We start from the raw sequence: 20,545 nt of genomic DNA on the forward strand, positions 1-20,545 counted from the left end.
GATCTACTCTATCTCTAATCTAAGATAGCATTATTTATTAATTAATACCATAGTATGTATAGTTGATAGTACAAAAACGATACTTAATAGCTCGAAATCTTATCTGCTAATCACTTAATTTTGTCTGAATGAATATGAAAATCTTTGTAATAAAAAATTGTCATATACCAAATACATGATTCGTGGATCACATGCTTGTGCAATAGTGTTACGGCGATAATTGTTGGACTCGTTACATTTATTTAAAAAAAAATTAGCAAGTACCAACAAATCTCTTACCATAGAGTATTAAAATACTTAAAATTTACTAGAAATGTATTAGAATAGTAAAATATTCATAAAAGTATTCTTGAATATACTAATTGTGCAAATAGCCAAATATCAGCACAAAAATTAATATATAGTATACTAATTGAATATGCTAATGAACGATAAATGTTGGTTTTCTTTTCATTTTTGTTTTGCAGATGATATTGAATTCATTAACGATAAGAATAATAAGAGGAGCCCAAAAATAGAAAGAAGGTTGGAGGTGCAACAAAGGTGAAAGCTTTTTGCATTTTTCATGAACTCGCTTCCCTTCTCCACACCTGAATCCTCATGGGAAATTTAATCCACCTTACTCAGGGGACTTGTTCAAGTAAATTCCCCCTTTCTACTCCATCTTTTCATTTTCCCCTTTAAATTAGTTCTTTTTGTATATATTTTGTTGTTTGCGGTGAACAGGCATATGGAGAAGCACAACCATGTCCTTACGGAAGCATATAGATCAATGTTGCATCAAGCCCCAAAGCTTCAGGTTCTTCTACCTTCCTCTAATTTTATGATGGTTTTGTCTTGTGGAATATGATTTTGTTTTTTCATGCTAAATTCGTAACCTAGAATTGTGGCGGCTTTGATTTTAATATCATCTTGGTTTATCAGCTCTCTGTCTCATTTGTCTATTATGCTTATATTACGGTATACATGGTTTAAACAAAATTGAGTTGGTCTAGTGGTTAGTTCACTAGTCCGCTTAAGTGTTGGATTCAAATCCCGCCTTGTATATGCAGCAGTTCATTGGCCATGGCAAACCTTAAATGGAGCTTGATCTGCGACGAATTAGTCTTTGGTCTGCCGGTTGGAAATACTGTGGAAACCAAAAAAAAAAAAACAGTATATATGGCTTCTTTGTATTTGCACTTTGAAACATAGTAAATTCAGCACCCCATGCATTTAGAGCATTTCATTTAAGTCTCTTGCATGATTTGTTGGGAAGCGATTCATGATTATGATATCATTTCGAAATTGTTCAATTTGTCTTGATTGCATACGTGTTTACTGTTTAGTCGATGGAGGCAGATACCAAAGCCTTTAAAAATTGTGTTAAGTGTTAACTAGCTCGAGTTCTAGACCGCCATATACTCTTGATTTTGCAATTTTGGTCTCTTATCTATTTCCTAGTAGAATTTGTCCCCTCTTCTAATGCTGTTTCCTGTCATGTTTTAATTTAATTTTGTTATTTTTTTTTCTCGTCGTTTGTTAATATTCTGGGACATAATGAAGTGATGTCATTCTTTACATTGGTAAGTAATATGTTGAGCAAGCAAATTCCTCTGAGCATCTACAAAATCTTGAATGTCCTGAATTTTAGTGTTCTGGTTATTAGGTAGAGGAAGAAATGCTTATGCACAAGCTTTATGGAGTTATGGCAGCTCATGGTCTCGTTAAAAAGGTATGCTGATTTGCTTTATCTGGTTAGATGGTGTGGTGATGCGAATATTCATATTGGTTGTGTTCAAATGTAGGAATTTTTTCTGATAATTCCTCTACTTTTAGATCTGTCACTCAATATGTAAATAACAAGAAATAATGGGATACAAAACATTGAAATTTCATCAATTCAAATTGCTGAATGTGTTAAATGGCCTATTCTTATACATTATCAGTTACTAGTATTCTGAATTAGGAGGAACACGAAATAAAGTTCTCCCACAATGATATTCCTAGTAGGATGTATCATGCATGTGGAAGTATACCCATCTTTTCTAGCTTCTTTTATTTTTGGGCTGACTGATATATTTTGAGATGAAAAAAAAGTAGGTGTCAATGGGTTGAAAAACAATAGTTTAGGTATTGGAGCGGGGGAGTCCAGACCAAAATCCAAGATAGGTGGATTAGGTACTAAATTTTCTTTTTGGCTAATTGTATGAATGGACCTCAAGATTGAGAGATGATATGTCAGGTTAATCTTTCAAGTTTCACGGTGATGTCACAGAATAAATGCTAATTCAATCTATTCTTATGCTAGAATTTAGCAGGCAGTACTATAAAATAATGTAGACAGAAGGGGCCGGGAAGCATTGGAACTGTGCCCAAGTTTTGGCATATGTGTAGCTTCTACTTTGCTATTTTGGTTGCTTTGACAACTCAACTGACAGTAATTTTGTGCAGAATGATGATAATTCCAACAATCCTTATAATAGCAGAACAGCTCAACACTCCAATAGGGAAGTCAATGTAGCACAGGAGGAACAGTAGGACATAATTTTGGTCTGTTCACTCACAAATTTTGGGATCAAGGGCCAAAATCGACAATTGCCTAAGTGCACATGCAGTATGTTTCTTTGGGCAGCATTTGATTCTACATAAATAGAAGCACAGTGGTGTTCAAGAATTATAATGTGAAATGAATCTGGGCCTGTGACTAACAAAGGGTGCAATCCCTGATACTTTTGATAGGTCTTGTGTTCTCCGTGTTCCCACCAATGTCTTTCTTCGTGGAATTATTTTCAGTGTTCAAGAGAAAGGGAAGCTTTCAAGATTATATTACTTGTGTCACCCCCCACATGGTTTTAATCATTGACAAAGGTTCTGAAGTGTCACTCTGTCAGTTATCAAACACTAACAGTTCATCCACTGCTACTCATGATGGTACCATATATGTTCAGAGGTGGATTATTCAAAATAAACAGTAATCTTGAAAGTTGAAACACGAACACTCCATTGCTGCAATAATGTGTTATTAAATGTGATTAAGAAAAGGTGTAATGTGTTAATTCCTTTTTCTTATGAACTGATACAAATTAGTTCTCATCAGAATGTTTGGATTGAGAAGGAGTACTTGTCATAATGTTATATATATCCTTGAGACTCTACATGAACCTGTTATCCATGACAGGTGTGTCAATTGTGATGAAGGAAACTCAACCAATTAGCAAAGCAAGTTAGTAATGGATCGGAAAGTATACTCCGTCCGATGATTCCGAAGGCTGAAGGTTGACCGCGATGCACCAACAATTTCATTAATAAAGTACAATAAACAGTTGGCATGATCCATGATTGTTGGCCGACATATATATGTGGGACTGGAGGAGTAGGATAATGTAGAATAGCCTAAATGAGGCAATAAGGGAGCCTAAGATCAGGGAAATGTCAACTCCTACTCAACTCTAGCTCTAGCTCATTCCATTTTGAAATACATGAATCCTTATCTAAAACTCACTAAAATTATTTGAGATGCTTATTTGATTATGTATTCTACAACAAAGATATTCTAGGTTATTATTGTACAAAAATTTGTTTAAATAAAAAATAATATAAAACTCTTTTATGCTGTTAATATATGGACTTGTTTGGATGTTTGGATGCTATTCTCGAAAAATATCTTTTTTTAAATATTTTTTTTAAAACACTTTTTAGAAAAGTAAATGTGATTTTATGTTTGGATATTTCATGTAAAAATATCTTTTTATTTATCAATTATGTTTGGGTAAAATAAGATAAAAATACTTTTTTATTCATTTATTATGTAAAAAAGATCTTAAAAAAAAGATGTAAATGATAACTTCTCAAAAAAGATATTTTTTATTTTTATTTTTTTTAATACTTTTATTTTTACTATTGAAAATCTAACAAATACATTAAAAAATAGAAAAAAAAATTACAAATGTATAACAATCAGATACCGAAGAAGTGATTAGGTCATAATGACTGGCTCGGTAAAATGTTTGGCCAGTGAACCAAAAACCATGGTGTAGAGATGAGAAAAAATTGGGTTAATACAGTGGTTAGTTTACTAGTTTGTCTAAGAAAAAAAAAAAACAAAGATTATGGCATTTGTAATAAATCATCCATCCCATCAGGAAAAGAAAGAAAAGAAGCATGAATAAAAAGCATGTGCAGCAACATCAATGCAGGAACTTTGAGTTTTGTTAATGCGTGAGGGCTTGTCAATTCATTTGAATAAATGTTGTACTTGTCCAGACATAAATAACGGAGTCATTTTCTATGATTAGAGGAGCTGCATATGCTGCTAAGTGTTGCAAATTGCAATTTGTTTCATCGTTCGTAGATTGTGGTCCCTTCCCTTGAATTCCCTCGTACCATTATGGAGTCTTTTCGATCCCTCCCTTTTTACATAAAAAGTAGGGAATTCTTGGATTAGCTACGTATACTCACTCACCTTCATCACTTTTTCTTGCCTTCTAGCCTTCTTTCATCACTTAGGATGCTAAAACTAGGAATTACTATTAAGTATCAACTCTCAACTCCCACCCATAATGCCATTGATGAATTATTAGGGCTTAGAATTTAAGAGATTATGTAACACAAAGTCCCATAATGCCATTCTTATTAGGTTTGGTTTTCAATTCATTCGCGCACCTTGTGAAAATCAAGACTTGAAAGGTTTTGTTTTCATAGACAAACTAAAAAATCTTTACTTCTAAAAACACAAACACGGAAAACTATATATTTATTACCGTATATTTATTCATAGATACTTTAAGGTGTTTTTTAAAGATGTATTAAAAGTAGTATATAAGAGTAGTTCTTTTACTAATACGAGAAAAAAGACTATACACACGTTACATTCTAGAATAATAACAAAAAAAAAAAAAAGGAACAGAAAAAGAAAGCGACTTAGAAAGAATACATTCTGCATAGTGCCATCCTAACTAAATTCTTGAAGAGTTATTATTACTTGTTGACTTACGGTAATTTTATCCTTCATCTAGTTATGATGAATAATTTAGTCATGGATGTTGCTAAGTAATAATTATTAGAAACCTCAAACCTAATATACTATGCTATTGTAATACTAGGAATTGCAGTTAATGATGCTTCTAGCGTTAACATTTAGAGGTGTAAAAACAAATTCTACATTTGTCTAATATAATCTCCCATTAATGGTAAGCTGGATAAGTTTTGACTTTTTATCTGAATTCACAACTTTCTTCATCTTTACATAACAAAGCCAGATATAGCATGGTTTTCAAACTTTAGTATCTAAAATGGGTAATGTTAGGGAGACAAAAAAAAAAAGTCAGAACTTATCTTATTTAGTATTTATTAATTGTCACAATAATTAATGAATGCTAAATAAAGCAAATTATGGTTATTTTTTGATGATTTTCTTTGGTTACGAAATATTTAAAATTAGGATTTAGATCTTTTAAAGTTTGAATTTTATTTTAAAGAGTAAAGTGTAATATTTCACTATTTATTTTATAGGTGGGACCAAAAATAAATATTAAAAAAAATTTTAGAATAAAAAATTACATTTTATTCTCTAAACTAAAATTCAAACGTTAGAAAATTTAAATTCCTAAAATTATCGTATAGCATAGCGGGATGGTGGGGACATTAATTTCTAAGAATCTTTAACTGAGCAATGATAGATGTATCGCTTTTTATTAATATTTTTAAAGCCTTTTTATTTTATTATTATATTAAGAATAAGAACAAGAATGAAATGTGATATTGGTCAAAAGAAAGGAAATAAAATTAGTATATAATATGGTTAAGACAGTTAGCCGATTTGTATAAACAGAGATGATAGATAATTAATGCAGAAGGGGAAGATAAAGATTGAAAAAGTGGGAAACATTGCACAATGGATGCAATGCCTTTGCTTAGCCGTCGTCAGAGGAGAGAGAGTCAACGCCAAATATTAAACTGAATTTGACAATTTCTGTTTTCTCTGTCTTATAACATAAAGAAATAGGAATAGCCCCACCCGTGGTTCTCTAAAATTCCCAATATCACCAATGTTACATTACCATTTGGAAAATGGAAACCCTTCCTGCACCAATGACCAATCCCAACCTCTCCCTCCGCGCGTGTTTTCACAACTCACAACTTAGAATTTTGAGAAAAGGATAAATAGATCCCTGATCTTTTGTTCTGCAGACATTTTTGTCCCTGACCATTGAAAAATACTTTTAAGTCCCTAACCTTCACAAAATTTAGACGGATCAGTCCCTGACAGAGGCATTTAGACAGATCAGTCCCTGACGGAAGCATTTGGACAGAGGGACTGATCCGTCCAAATTTTATGAAGGTCAGGGACTTAAAAATATTTTTCAATGGTCAAGGACAAAAATGTCCGCAGGACAAAAGGTCAGGGATTTATTTGTCATTTTCTCTAGAATTTTTCATAGGGCTGACAATGGGTAGAGTAGAATAGGATTTGGACCCTACCCTAACTCTATCCACGGGTTAAAAATTTTATTAAAAACTCAACCCTAACCTTATTTATACTCTAAAATTCTAAATCCTACTCGCAAAAATATCAAATTTTTCAAAGTAAATATAAAATTCAATCATTTCGAATTTTATACATATTAATAACATAAAAAAAAACTAATGCTCTAAATTACTAAATTAATTAACTAATTTTAGTGGTTGTTCACTTATTGTAAGTCATTACATAAAGGAGGTTGTGGGTTTAACTTTCACTTTCTTCACTATATACCTAATTTTTTATAAAATATGTGTTATATATAGGTGCGGGTAGGGTATCCGCAGCGGGTCGGGTAACCTACCCTACCCGAACGGATTGGACCAGGTTGAGTACCTGCGGATAGGGTATGAATTGCTAACCCTAAAATGAAACGAATTTTTTTTTTAAATAAAATAAAAATTTTATTTACGAATATAAATAATTTAAAATGTTTTTACTAATTTATATTACATTACATATTTCGTTTACAGTATAAACAAAATAAAAATATTTATATCTTGTTTATACTGACAAATTTTTAAACACGTACTGTGATACATAAAAATTGACATATATTTTACATATCTTGTTACAGTTAATTTGTTTACGTTTATACTGTGTAAATGAGATATAAATATTATAATTATAAAAATATAATTTTTAAAATAATAAAAAATATTAATAATTTGATTTGTACCGATTTAAAAAATAAAAAATTGATATAGTTTGTTTCTATTTAGATTGAATGAAATATTAATAAATATTTTAGTTGAATAATTAAATTAAAAAAAATTAACTAAATAAATCAATTATGAGAACATAAATATAGTCTATGAAACTTAGTGTGCGATAATAAAAGAGAAGAAGACGGTGATGGTAATCTTTTAAAATTTGAAAATTAAATAATAAAAATAAATTATAAAAAGAAAAGAATCACCATGTTTGAATTTGAATGGATTATAAAAAAGAAAAGTTAGTTGCTTAGATATAATAGTGAGGAAGAGTGGAAGACGAAGAGTTAGTTTACGAAGTAATGGAAATCATAAAACTTAGAAATGCTTATATGCTTCTGCTTATTTTTATTTATTTATTTATATTTTACAACTTTAAAAGCAAAAGAGTGACATGGAAGAGAATTTTGATGCAAACAAACCAAATATGATTTTTGTAACGGCTATCTCTGTATTTAATTTTTTTTTAGTTTGACTTTTATTTTATTGATACAACACTACTCATAAAGCTCCCAATAAAGAATAAAGAATAATAAATAAAGAGAAGTACTAGGTAAACAATGACTTTTTTGAATAGTATAAATAATCATTAATCAAATAAAAACACACTACATTTTTAAATTATCCATCTAAATCTTAATATTAAAATAACTATCTGTACACTTAATGAAATAAACATTCGATATATTTATTATTCATATTATTTAGTATTTTTATTGTCTACCTATACTTTTTCATAAATAAATCAAAAGACATACAACAAAGAATACATACTTAATTAGATGAGCATAAAAGCACAACAAGAACACAAATAAACAGCAGAGTTATGATAGTTTTGGGAGAAATATTTTTTTTATGTCAAATTGTGGAGAATATTATATTAATTAGATTGATCTTGATTAATATTTTTGTATATGATAAGATATTAGTTATTTATTGTTTAGTTGTTTTCGAATTTGTTTATATTATCTATATACATAGGTGGTACTTTGTATCATATTTGTGTAGTATTTTTTTATCAAATTTATTATACTGGAATTATTATCATGAATTCTATCATGGTATGATAGTTTTGTTAACATCCTTGAACTTGCTGAATTTTTCATTGTTCAAACTCTTTTATGATATCATTCTTTACATGTTTTCCGAACTTTTCATTGGCATCTCAAATTCCTATAATTCCATTTGAAATAAATAAAGGTTGTGAAAATGAGAAATAAAATTTACACCATTTACACAAATAAAAGATGCAAAAATAAAAAATTAGAAAAACAATAAAAATGAGAAAAATTATCCAATGTCACCGGTATTATTTGTAAAAATGAAAAAAAAAATTAAAACTTCTGATTTTATATGATTTTTTTTACAAAATTAGAATATAATGATTATTTATGTAATTCTTATTATTTTTAGTTAAAGCGGAAAATAAAGAACTTTTTGTTTACAACAAAAAATATCATTTTTATTATTCTCCAACAAATTTAAATGTGGAACTTATTACATCCTACTTCAAGACAAGTCTTTTTCAATAAATGTAATGATATCATTATTTGTATTACTACAAACATTATTTTTAAAAGAAGTGTATTTTAAGCCATTGACTTTTAACTCCTAAATTACAACGCATTATGCGCTTTTTGAATTATCCGTACATTTATGAGTTTGTTACACTTTATGAGCTAAATAATTAGAATTACGGGTCATATTTTTTTTTTTTTATGTTAAACGGGGCTTAAAGCCCAAGAACAGGAAACACACTAAACAGGAGTGATTCTGCAGAACTCCATTCCATGCTCATCAGCTTCCACCAAGAGAATCATCATAGCTGGGACTTCTTCGAACAAGGTGACCCCTTTTCTCATTCCTTGCTCATATTTGGCTACAGCATCGGCACATTGATTCGCCTCTCTGAAGACGAATCACCACCTTCTGTGGTTTTGTCAGCAGCTCCTTGATCGACCTCACTAGGGAAGCTCCAATGTGAGTCTCAGCCACGGTATTCCGGATGAGATTAATAACACAGCTCGATTCAGATTCAACTTCCAGGTAGGGGATATGCAAATCTACTGCTAATTTCATTTCTATAAAAAAAACCCAAAACTCAGCTATAGTGATTGTACATTTTCCAGTGTTCATACTGAAATCAGCGATGAATCGTCCTCTGGAATCTCTGATTATGCCTCCACTTGCTCCTTTGCTATTAGGTTGGAACACAGAGCCATCAACGTTAAGCTTGGCCCATCCTCTTTCCAGCGGCTTCCACCCAATTCATACTGTTCTGGTAAGATGAAGTGCTCTTCTACTCTGTTATGTGATATCTAGAATGTGGTTGTAATTTTCTGCTAAGTTTTGAATCTTGTGATGCATCAGATTATTCTGGGTAATTAGGTTGCTAAACACTAATTCATTCCTGCATTGCCAAGCTAGGTTACAGGTTGTCACGAAAGTGATGGTCCACGGAGTACCATTCTAGGGTGGAGTATATTTACCCAAGTTATTTTTAAGCCATTCTGAATAGGAAAGGCTAAAAAATTCTTGTTGTAAACTACTATTGACATTGATGTTCCAAACAGTGCGGATAAAAGGGCAATCACGCAATGTATGGAGCAAAGTCTCCTCTTCTACTTGGCATCTTGGGCAGTTACCATCTTCGGTAAGTCCTCTCCTTCTTCTTTTATGATTTGTCAACAATGTCTCATGAGTGAGTAGCCAGCAAAAAGATCTAAGCCTTTATGGTAATTTGGCTTTCCAAATCTGTTTGTATAGAGAATGCTCCTCTCCATCTTCAATATAAAAAGTTTCATAGGCTGATTTTATAGAAAACACGCTATTTGGGCAGGACATCCAACTGATGGAGTCTTCCCCAATTTGCGAATTAGGAGCTTTGATTGTATGTAAAATATCTATGACTTCCTCGGGTAGAACACGACTTAGCGCTTCCCAATCCCATACTCCATTTTCGTTGACATAGTCTACAACCTTTTCATTGAGTTTGTCCTCTTCCAGATTAGTTAAGGCACCTCTTTCAGATTAGTAAACCTAGGGATCCATTGCTCCTTCCAAAAAAGGGCTTTATTCCCATCTCCTAGTCTCCAGATGAGATTAGTTTTGAACTTCTCCCAGACCTTGTTAATTCCGAGCCAGGCATTTGAGTTACTTGATCTATGCTGAATCTTTGGTAAGATATCTTCACTAAAGCCATATTTTGCTCTCATGACTTTCACCCAAAGCTTATCTCTGTCGTGAATTAGACTCCAGGCGAATTTCATGAGAAAGAGGGCGTTAGAGTCCTGAGCCTTCCTCAAACCCAACCCGCCTTTCTCTTTGGGCTTGCATATGCTATCCCAATTTAGCAAGTGAATTTTTCTTTCCTCTTCACCCCTTCCCCATAGAAAATCTCTACAAATCTTGTCAATTTTTTGACACACTGCTGCTGGGATCTTTATGGTCTGCATGCAATAGCTTGGAATCGTTGCAAGAACCGATTGTATGAGCGTACATCTTCCTACTAAAGAGAGAGTCTTCCTGTTCCAGCCAGACATCTTGCTTTGCATCTTGTCAATAATAAACTAAAAGTGTTGTTTGTTGCACCGTTCGTGCTTGAGTGGGACTCCCAAATACTTTCCCAAGTTGACTGTGAGGTTGATTCCTAGCTCCCGACTCAAATGATGTCTAGTGTTATGGTTGGCGTTGCTAGAGAAGAAGACACATGACTTCTCAAGATTGACCTTTTGACCCGAGCAACCGCAAAAAGGGAGAGAGCATTCTTGATGAGCCAGACTTGCTTCACATCCGCTTTAAGAAAAAGTACTAGGTCATCTACAAAACAGAGATGAGAAATTTTAGGTCCACCCCTTGAAATCATGATAGGTTTCCATTTTTTGTCATGAATTAATTTATTTATCAAGTGAGATAAGCGTTCAATACAAAGAACAAAAATATAAGGGGATAAGGGGTCTCCTTGTCGTATTCCTCTGGTAGGCCTGAAGGTCTCTGAAGGAGAGCCATTCCAAAGAATATTCATGGAAGTCGTTGATATGCAGTAGCTGACGACTTTAATGATGTTGTCCGGTATACCAGCATCCATAGTTGTCAGAACCGAACCGGTGATCGAACCGGTCAGGTCACTGGGTCACTGGGTTATTGGTTCAACCGGTGGGTCACTGGTTGAACCGATTGACCCAGTCCTATGTAAATAAAAAATAAAATATAGTAAAAAATTTAAAATTAAAATTTAAAATACATATTTTCACTAACATTTTAAAAATATCTAGCTATTCTAAAACAATATGAAACAGGAACAATAAGTATTTTGTTAATTTTATTCTATCATAAATATTTTTATTTTTTATATTAAAATAACTATTATTTTTGAATTTTAATAATTTATTAATTAGTTTATATCTATTATACTATTATATACTACAAGTATTTATTGAAAAATAATATTAATAGATATTATATAATTATAAAAAATAAATGAGTTTATAATTATTGTTAAATAAAAATATAATTAATTTAAGAATGAATGAGTTTATAACTAAAATTAAAATAAATTAAATAGAAGTAAATTATTTGCTGAAGGATATATATATATATATATATATATATATATATATTGATAACAAGCTCAACAGCCTGGTGGTTGTGAGTAACATGATTCCTCTTGAGGAGGGGTTCGAACCCCAGCTTCAACATTTTGGAAAAATATTGAAACTCAAGCGGTTCGGTCAAACCGGTCAAAACCGATTTTGACCGGTTCATCTGGGTTTGACCGGTTCGCACCGGTTCATTACCTTATCCGGTCAGATCATCGGACCGGATCGGCTTAGGATCCGATTCACCATTTTTTCGGTTGAACCGGTCGGTCCGGTCCGGTTTTGCTAACAGTGCCAGCATCCTTAAGAGTATCCATTATGAACGCCCAATTTAGCCTATCATAGGCTTTTTCGAAGTCAATTTTTATAGCCATAAAACCCTTCCCATGCTTTTTGTTTCTCATAGTGTGAACCACCTCTTGGGCGACTAAAATATTATCTGCGCTTACCCTGCCAGGCACAAAACTAGATTGGGTGTTAGAGATAAGTGTGGGCATAAACTTTTTTAGTCTTGAAGTAATAATTTTAGTTACAAACTTATAACAGACGTTACAAAGACTAATTGGCCTAAAATGCCCAAAATTTTCCGGTGAAAGAATCTTAGGAATTAAGGCAATTAGAGTTTTGTTAACTTCTGCAATATTGTTTGGTTCACTAAATACTCCCTTCACCCATGCTGTGAGAGAGGTAGCCACCACATCCCATATTTGTTGATAAAATTTTGCTTGGAGGCCGTCACTTCCGGGTGCCTTTCAGCTTCCCATAGAGAATAGAACATTCTTAATTTTCTTATTTGTCACCTCTCTTGCAATTTCTTCATAATCTCTGTCCTGCAATCTGGGAAACTGTTTAGAGATACTAAAGGGATTAGAGACAAAATCAGAGCAATAAAGAGTCTTAAAGAAATTGACACCCCAATTTTTTAACATTTCTGCATCTTCCACCCAATTTCCTTCTTCACTTTTAAGCGCAGTTATTCTATTTCTCTTCCTCCTCCCATTAGCTTTTAAGTGAAAATATTTTGAGTTCTTGTCCCCAAAGAGAATGGTGTCACGTCTAGACATTTGCTGCCAATATGTTTCCTCCTGAATCGCTATGAGCTCATACTCCTTCCACAATTCTTTTTGTAGTTTATCCAAAAAGGGATTGTGATTAAAAGAATGCTTATTGTTGATGCCTTCCAGCCTTAATAGGATGCGTTGTTTTTTCTTGAAAATATTTCCAAAGACCTTTTTATTCCATATCTTTGCCTTCTCAATGAAACCTGTTATATTATGTAAGAAATCGTTTTCTTCCAACCAGCTATTTTTAACCAAATTGTTGTAGTCTTCATGTAGAACCCAAGGAGCAAGGAATTTGAAAGGTTTAGGTCCTTTATTCCTGTAGGCCAAACAAAAATCCAACAAAATTGGCAAATGATCTGACTTCAGCTTGGGTAAGTGCTTAACACCCACATCTGGAAAAACATCAGAAAACTTAATGTTACTTAAGAAACGGTCAAGTCTTCTCTTTAAGATCACAATAAATTAAACAATCGTTAAATTTATCAGTGTCGAGAGATAGGTTAGAGGATCCTCCTGTGTCATTTAGGGAGAGAATAGAGTTGAAGACCCTTCCTAGGCCCCAAGGACCACTTAAATTAGTGGCAATATCTTTTAACTTGGTCCAAAGCTTTTTCCGTTCTGGTGCACGAAATTGTGATCCTTAACAACGGCGCCAAAAACTTGGTGCTCGGAACGTAATTCACACACTTTGTCACAACTTCGCACAACTAACCAGCAAGTGCACTGGGTCGTCCAAGTAATAAACCTTACGTGAGTAAAGGTCGATCCCACAGAGATTGTCGGCTTGAAGCAAGCTATGGTCACCTTGTAAATTTCAGTCAGGCAGATTCAAATGGTTATAAGTTTTAATAATTAAAAGATAAATAAAACATAAAATGGGATAGAGATACTTATGTAAGTCCTTGGTGAGAATTTCAGATAAGCGTATAGAGATGCTTTCGTTCCTCCTGAACCTCTGCTTTCCTGCTGTCTTCATCCAATCATTCCCACTCCTTTCTATGGTAAGCTTTGTGTAGGGCATCACTGTTGTCAATGGCTACTTCCCATCCTCTCAGTGAAAATGGTCCAAGATGCGCTGTCACCGCACGGCTATTCATCTGACGGTTCTCGATCATACTGGAATAAGATTCAGTAATCCTTTTGCGTCTGTCACTATGCCCAGCACTCGCGAGTTTGAAGTTCGTCATAGCCATCCCTTCCCGGATCCTACTCGGAATACCACAGACAAGGTTTAGACTTTCCGGATCTTAAGAATGGCCGCCAATAGTTCTAGCCTATACCACGAAGACTCTGATCTCACTATCAGAAGGCTAAGAGATACACATTCAAGCTTGTTTGCATGTAGAACGGAAGTGTTTGTCAGGCACGCGTTCATAAGTGAGAATGATGATGAGCGTCACATAATCATCACATTCATCATGTTCTTGTGTGCGAATGGATATCTTAGAGAAGAAATAGGCTTGAATTGAATAGAAAAACAGTAGTACTTTGCATTAATTCATGAGGAACAGCAGAGCTCCACACCTTAATCTATGGTGTGTAGAAACTCTACCGTTGAAAATACATAAGAATAAGGTCCAGGCATGGCCGAATGGCCAGCCCCCAAAACGTGATCCAAGGATCAAAAGATAAACCAAAGATTAAAATACAATAGTAAAAAGTTCTATTTATACTAAACTAGTTACTAGGGTTACAGAAATGAGTAAATGATGCAGAAATCCACTTCTGGGGCCCACTTGGTGTGTGCTTGGGCTGAGCATTGAAGCTTTCACGTGTAGAGGTCTTCCTTGGAGTTAAACGCCAGTTTGTAACCTGTTTTTGGCGTTTAACTCTGCTTTGCAACCTGTTTCTGGCGTTTAACTCCATAATAGGGCAGAGAGCTGGCGTTGAACGCCAGTTTGCATCATCTAAACTCGGGCAAAGTATGGACTATTATATATTGCTGGAAAGCCCTGGATGTCTACTTTTCAAGCAATTGAGAGCTCGCCATTTGGACTTCTGTATCTCCAGAAAATTCACTTTGAGTGCAGGGAGGTCAGAATCCAACAGCATCTGCAGTCCTTCTTCAACCTCTGAATCTAGTTTTTGCTCAAGTCTCTCAATTTCAGCCAGAAATTACCTAAGATCACAGAAAAACACACAAACTCATAGTAAAGTCCAGAAATGTGATTTTTAATTAAAAACTAATAAAAATATACTAAAAACTAATCAAATCATACTGAAAACTATGTAAAAACAATGCTAAAAAGCGTATAAATTATCCGCTCATCACAACACCAAACTTAAATTGTTTCTTGTCCCCAAGCAACTGAAAATCAAATAGGATAAAAAAAAGAGAATATACTATAAATTCCAAAATATTAATGAAACTTAGCTCCAATCAGATGAGCGGGACTAGTAGCTTTTTGCCTCTTGAATAGTTTTGGCATCTCACTTTATCCCTTGAAGTTCAGAATGATTTGCATCTATAGGAACTTAGAATTCAGATAGTGTTATTGATTCTCCTAGTTCAGTATGTTGATTCTTGAACACAGCTACTTTATGAGTCTTGGTCGTGGCCCTAAGCATTTTGTTTTCCAGTATTACCACCGGATACATAAATGCCACAGACACATAACTGGGTGAACCTTTTCAGATTGTGACTCAGCTTTGCTAAAGTTCCCAATTAGAGGTGTCCAGGGTTCTTAAGCACACTCTTTTTTTTCTTTGGACTTTGACTTTAACCGCTCAGTCTCAAGTTTTCACTTGACACCTTCACGCCACAAGCACATGGTTAGGGACAGCTTGGTTTAGCTGCTTAGGCCAGGATTTTATTCCTTTAGGCCCTCCTATCCACTGATGCTCAAAGTCTTGGATCCTTTTTATTATCCTTGCCTTTTGGTTTTAAGGGCTATTGGCTTTTTGCTCTTGCCTTTTGGTTTAAAGAGCTTTTGGCTTTTTCTGCTTGCTTTTTCTTTCTCTTTCTCTTTTTTTTCCGCCATTTTTCTTTTCTTTCTCTTTTTTTTCGCAAGCTTTTGTATTCACTGCTTTTTCTTGCTTCAAGAATCATTTTTATGATTTTTCAGATCATCAAATAACATTTCTCCTTTTTCCTTATTCTTCAAGAGCCAACATATTTAACATTCATAAACCACAATATCAAAAGACATATGCACTGTTCAAGCATTCATTCAGAAAACAAAAAAGTATTGTCACCACATCAAAATAATTAAACTAGTTTCAAGGATGAATTCGAAATCCTGTACTTCTTGTTCTTTTATTTTTTAGAACATTTTTCATTTAAGAGAGGTGATGGATTCATAGGACATTTATAACTTTAAGGCATAGATACTTAGACACTAATGATCATATATTAAAGACACAAACATAAATAAACATGAAGCATAATAAACAAAAAACAGAAAAATAAGAACAAGGAGATTAAGGAACGGGTCCACCTTAGTGAGGGTGGCATCTTCCTCTTCTTGAAGAACCAATGGTGCTCTTGAGCTCCTCTATGTCTCTTCCTTGTCTTTGTTGCTCCTCCCTCATAGCTCTTTGTGCTCCATCTTTAGTTGTCCCATGTTGGAGTTTAATTCTCCTAGGGAAGTGTTGATTTGATAGTTTTGTGGAGGAAAGTGCATCCCCTGAGGCATCTCAGGGATTTCATGGTGAGGAATTTCCTCTTGCTCTTGTTGAGGTCCATGATCTCTTGTTTGCTCCATCCTCTTCTTAGTGATGGGCTTGTCCTCTTCAATGAGGATGTCTCCCTCTATGTCAATTCCAGCCGAATTGCAGAGGTGGCAAATGAGGTGAGGAAAGGCTAATCTTGCCAAAGTAGAGGACTTGTCAGCCACCTTGTAGAGTTCTTGAGGTATAATCTCATGAACTTCCACTTCCTCCCTGATCATGATACTATGAATCATGATGGCCCGGTCTATAGTAACTTCAGACCGGTTGCTAGTAGGAATGATTGAACGTTGAATAAACTCCAACCATCCTCTAGCTACAGGCTTAAGGTCCAGTCTTCTCAATTGAACCGGCTTGCCTCTTGAGTCAACTTTCCATTAAGCTCCTTCCACACATATGTCCATGAGGACTTGGTCCAACCTTTGATCAAAGTTGACCCTTCTAGTGTAGGGGCGTGCGTTTTCTTCCATCATTGGCAAGTTGAACGCCAGCCTTACATTTTCTGGACTGAAATCTAAGTATTTCCCCCGAACCATGGTAAGCCAATGCTTTGGATTCGGGTTCACACTTTGATCATGGTTCCTAGTGATCCATGCGTTTGCATAAAACTCTTGAACCATTAAGATCCCAACTTGTTGAATGGGGTTGGTGAGAACTTCCCAACCTCTTCTTCGAATCTCATGTCGGATCTCCGGATACTCATTTTTTTGAGCTTGAAAGGAACCTCAGGGATCACTTTCTTCTTGGCCACAACTTCATAGAAGTGGTCTTGATGGACCTTTGAAATGAATCTCTCCATCTCTCATTACTCAGAGGTGGAAGCAATTGCCTTCCCTTTCCTCTTTCTTGAGGTTTCTCTGGCTTTAGGTGCCATTAATGGTTATGGAAAAACAAAAAGCTATGCTTTTACCACACCAAACTTAAAAGGTTTGCTCGTCCACGAGCAAAAGAAGAAAGAAAGAAGGAGAAGAGGAAGAAAATGGAGGAGATGGAGGGAGAAGGTGTATTCGGCCAAGGGGAAGAAGAGAGGGTTGTGTTGTGTGAAAATGAAGAAGGAATGAGGGGTTTATATAAGAGTGGGGAGAGGTTTAGGGATCGGCCATTAGGGTTGGGTTTGGGACGGAAAAGAGTTTGAATTTTGGAGGTAGGTGGGGTTTTTGGGGAAGAGAGGATGGATGTGAGTGGTGAAGAGGTGATGGGGAAGAGTGATTGAGGTGATTGGTGAAGGGTATTTGTGGAAGAGAGTTATGAAAAGGTGTGAAGAGGAGAGAAGAAAATGTGGGAATCCTGTAGGGTCCACAGATCCTATGGGGTCAAGGACTTAACATCCCTGCTCCAATTAGGCGTGTAAAATGCCCTTAGCATGCATGTCTGGCGTTAAACGCCAGCTTGATGCTTGTTTTTGGCGTTAAACGCCCAAATGTAGCCTGTTTCTGGCGTTTAACGCCACTTCCATGCTCTGTTCTGGCGTTAAACGCCAGTCAGGTGCTTGTTTCTGGCGTTTAAACGCCAGTAAGTTCTTCCTCCAGGGTGAGCTATTTTTAAAGCTGTTTTTCATTTTGTTTTTGATTTTTCAGTAGTTTTTATGACTCCACATGATCATCAACCTAAAGAAACATAAAATAACAATAGAAATAAAATAGATATAATAAAAAAACATTGGGTTGCCTCCCAACAAGCGCTTCTTTAATGTCAATAGCTTGACAGTGAGCTCTCATGGAGCCTCACAGATGTTCAGAGCATTGTTGGAACCTTTCAACACCAAACTTAGAGTTTGAATGTGGGGGTTCAACACCAAACTTAGAGTTTGGTTGTGGCCTCCCAACACCAAACTTAGAGTTTGACTGTGGGGGCTTTGGTTGACTCTGTAGTGAGAGAAGCTTTTCATGCTTCCTCTCTATGGTTACAGAATGAGATCCTTGAATTTTAAACACAAGGTTGTCCTCATTCAGTTGGAGGACCAACTCTCCTCTGTCCACATCAATCACAGCTCTTGCTGTGGCTAGGAAGGGTCTTCCAAGGATGATGGATTCATCCTCCTCCTTCCCAATGTCTAGGATTATGAAATCAGCAGGGATGTAAAGGCATTCAACTTTTACTAACACGTCCTCTACTTTTCCATAAGCCTGTTTTCTTGAGTTGTCTGCCATCTCCAAAGAGATTTTGGCAGCTTGCACCTCAAAGATCCCAAGTTTCTCCATTACAGAGAGTGGCATTAAGTTTATTCCTGACCCCAGGTCACACAGAGCCTTCTCAAAAGTCATGGTGCCTATGTTACAGGGAATTAGGAATTTACCAGGATCCTGTTTCTTTTGAGGTAATTTCTGCCTATCCAATGCATTTAATTCATTGGTGAGCAAGGGAGATTCATCTTCCCAAGTCTCATTACCAAATAATTTAGCATTCAGCTTCATGATTACACCAAGATACTTGACAACTTGCTCTTCAGAGGATGAATACTCATTAGAGCTCATGAAGGGCAGAAGGAGGTTCAATGGAATCTCTATGGTCTCTAGATGAGCCTCGGATTCCTTTGGTTCCTCAAAGGGAAACTCCTTATTGGTCACTGAGCGTCCCAGGAGGTCTTCTTCACTAGGATTCACGTCCTCCTCCTCCTCTTTGGGTTCGGCCACACCAAGTAAGGTAATGGCCTTGCACTCTCTTTTTGGATTCTCTTCTGTATTGCTTGGGAGAGTACTAGGAGGGGTTTCAGTGACTCTTTTACTCAGCTGACCCACTTGTGCCTCCAAATTTCTAATGGAGGACCTTGTTTTATTCATGAAACTTAAAGTGGCCTTAGATAGATCAGAGACTATATTTGCTAAGCTAGATGGATTCTGCTCAGAATTCTCTATCTGTTGCTGAGTGGATGATGGAAAAGGTTTGCCATTGCTAAACCTGTTTCTTCCACCATTATTAAAGCCTTGTTGAGGCTATTGTTGATCCTTCCATGAGAAATTTGGATGATTTCTCCATGAGGGATTATAGGTATCCCCATAGGTTCCCCCATGTAATTTACCTCTGCTATTGCAGGGTTCTCAGGATCATAAGCTTCTTCTTCAGAAGGTGCCTCTTGAGTACTGTTGGATGCAGCTTGCAATCCATTCAGACTCTGAGAAATCATATTGACTTGCTGAGTCAAATTTTATTCTGAGCCAATATGGCATTCAGAGTATCAATTTCAAGAACTCCCTTCCTCTGAGGCGTCCCATTACTCACAAGATTCCTTTCAGAATAGTACATGAACTGATTATTTGCAACCATGTCAATGAGTTCCTGAGCTTCTGCAGGCATTTTCTTTAGGTGAATGGATCCACCTGCAGAATGGTCCAATGACATCTTTGATAATTCAGAGAGACCATCATAGAATATATCCAGGATGGTCCATTCTGAAAGCATGCCAGAAGGACACTTTTTGGTCAGTTGCTTATATCTCTCCCAAGCTTCATAGAGGGATTCACCTTCTTTCTGTTTGAAGGTTTGAACATCCACTCTAAGCTTGCTAAGCTTTTGAGGAGGAAAGAACTTGGCTAAGAAAGCCGTGACCAGCTTATCCCAAGAGTTCAGGCTATCTTTAGGTTGAGAGTCCAACCATATTCTAGCTCTGTCTCTTACAGCAAACGGAAAAAGCATAAGCCTGAAGACCTCGGAGTCAACCCCATTGGTCTTAATAGTATCACAGATTTGCAAGAATTCAGTTAAGAACTGAAAAGGATCTTCTGATGGAAGTCTATGAAACTTGCAGTTCTGTTGCATCAGAGAAACTAATTGAGGCTTTAGCTCAAAATTGTTTGCTCTAATGGCAGGATTGAGATGCTTCTTCCATGTAAATTGGAATTTGGTGCAGTAAAGTCACCAAGCATCTTCCTTGCATTGTTATTATTTTCGGCCATGTCTCCTTCTTTTTCGAAAATTTCTGTCAGATTTTCTCCAGAGAATTATGCTTTAGCTTCCTCTTCAGAGTCCTTTCAGGTTCAGGATCAGCTTCAACAAGAATGT

The 20,545-nt window shown here is 35.3% G+C and overlaps 2 non-coding genes across 2 annotated transcripts; both read left to right on the forward strand.

Moving 5' to 3' along the window:
* Window positions 1-320: 320 nt before the first annotated feature.
* Window positions 321-3,137, forward strand: LOC112735430 (uncharacterized). The gene is made up of 5 exons (XR_011870242.1): window positions 321-640; window positions 727-799; window positions 1,649-1,714; window positions 2,434-2,596; window positions 2,722-3,137. It is a non-coding gene; the product is annotated as an uncharacterized protein (transcript).
* A 16,806-nt stretch (window positions 3,138-19,943) lies between these two features.
* LOC112740066 (small nucleolar RNA R71) lies at window positions 19,944-20,047 on the forward strand. The gene has a single exon (XR_003171001.1). It is a non-coding gene; the product is annotated as a small nucleolar RNA R71 (small nucleolar RNA).
* The last annotated feature ends 498 nt before the right edge of the window (window positions 20,048-20,545 follow it).

This window comes from Arachis hypogaea, chromosome 13, assembly GCF_003086295.3.
Source record: "Arachis hypogaea cultivar Tifrunner chromosome 13, arahy.Tifrunner.gnm2.J5K5, whole genome shotgun sequence".
NCBI classification, from domain to species: Eukaryota; Viridiplantae; Streptophyta; class Magnoliopsida; order Fabales; family Fabaceae; genus Arachis; species Arachis hypogaea.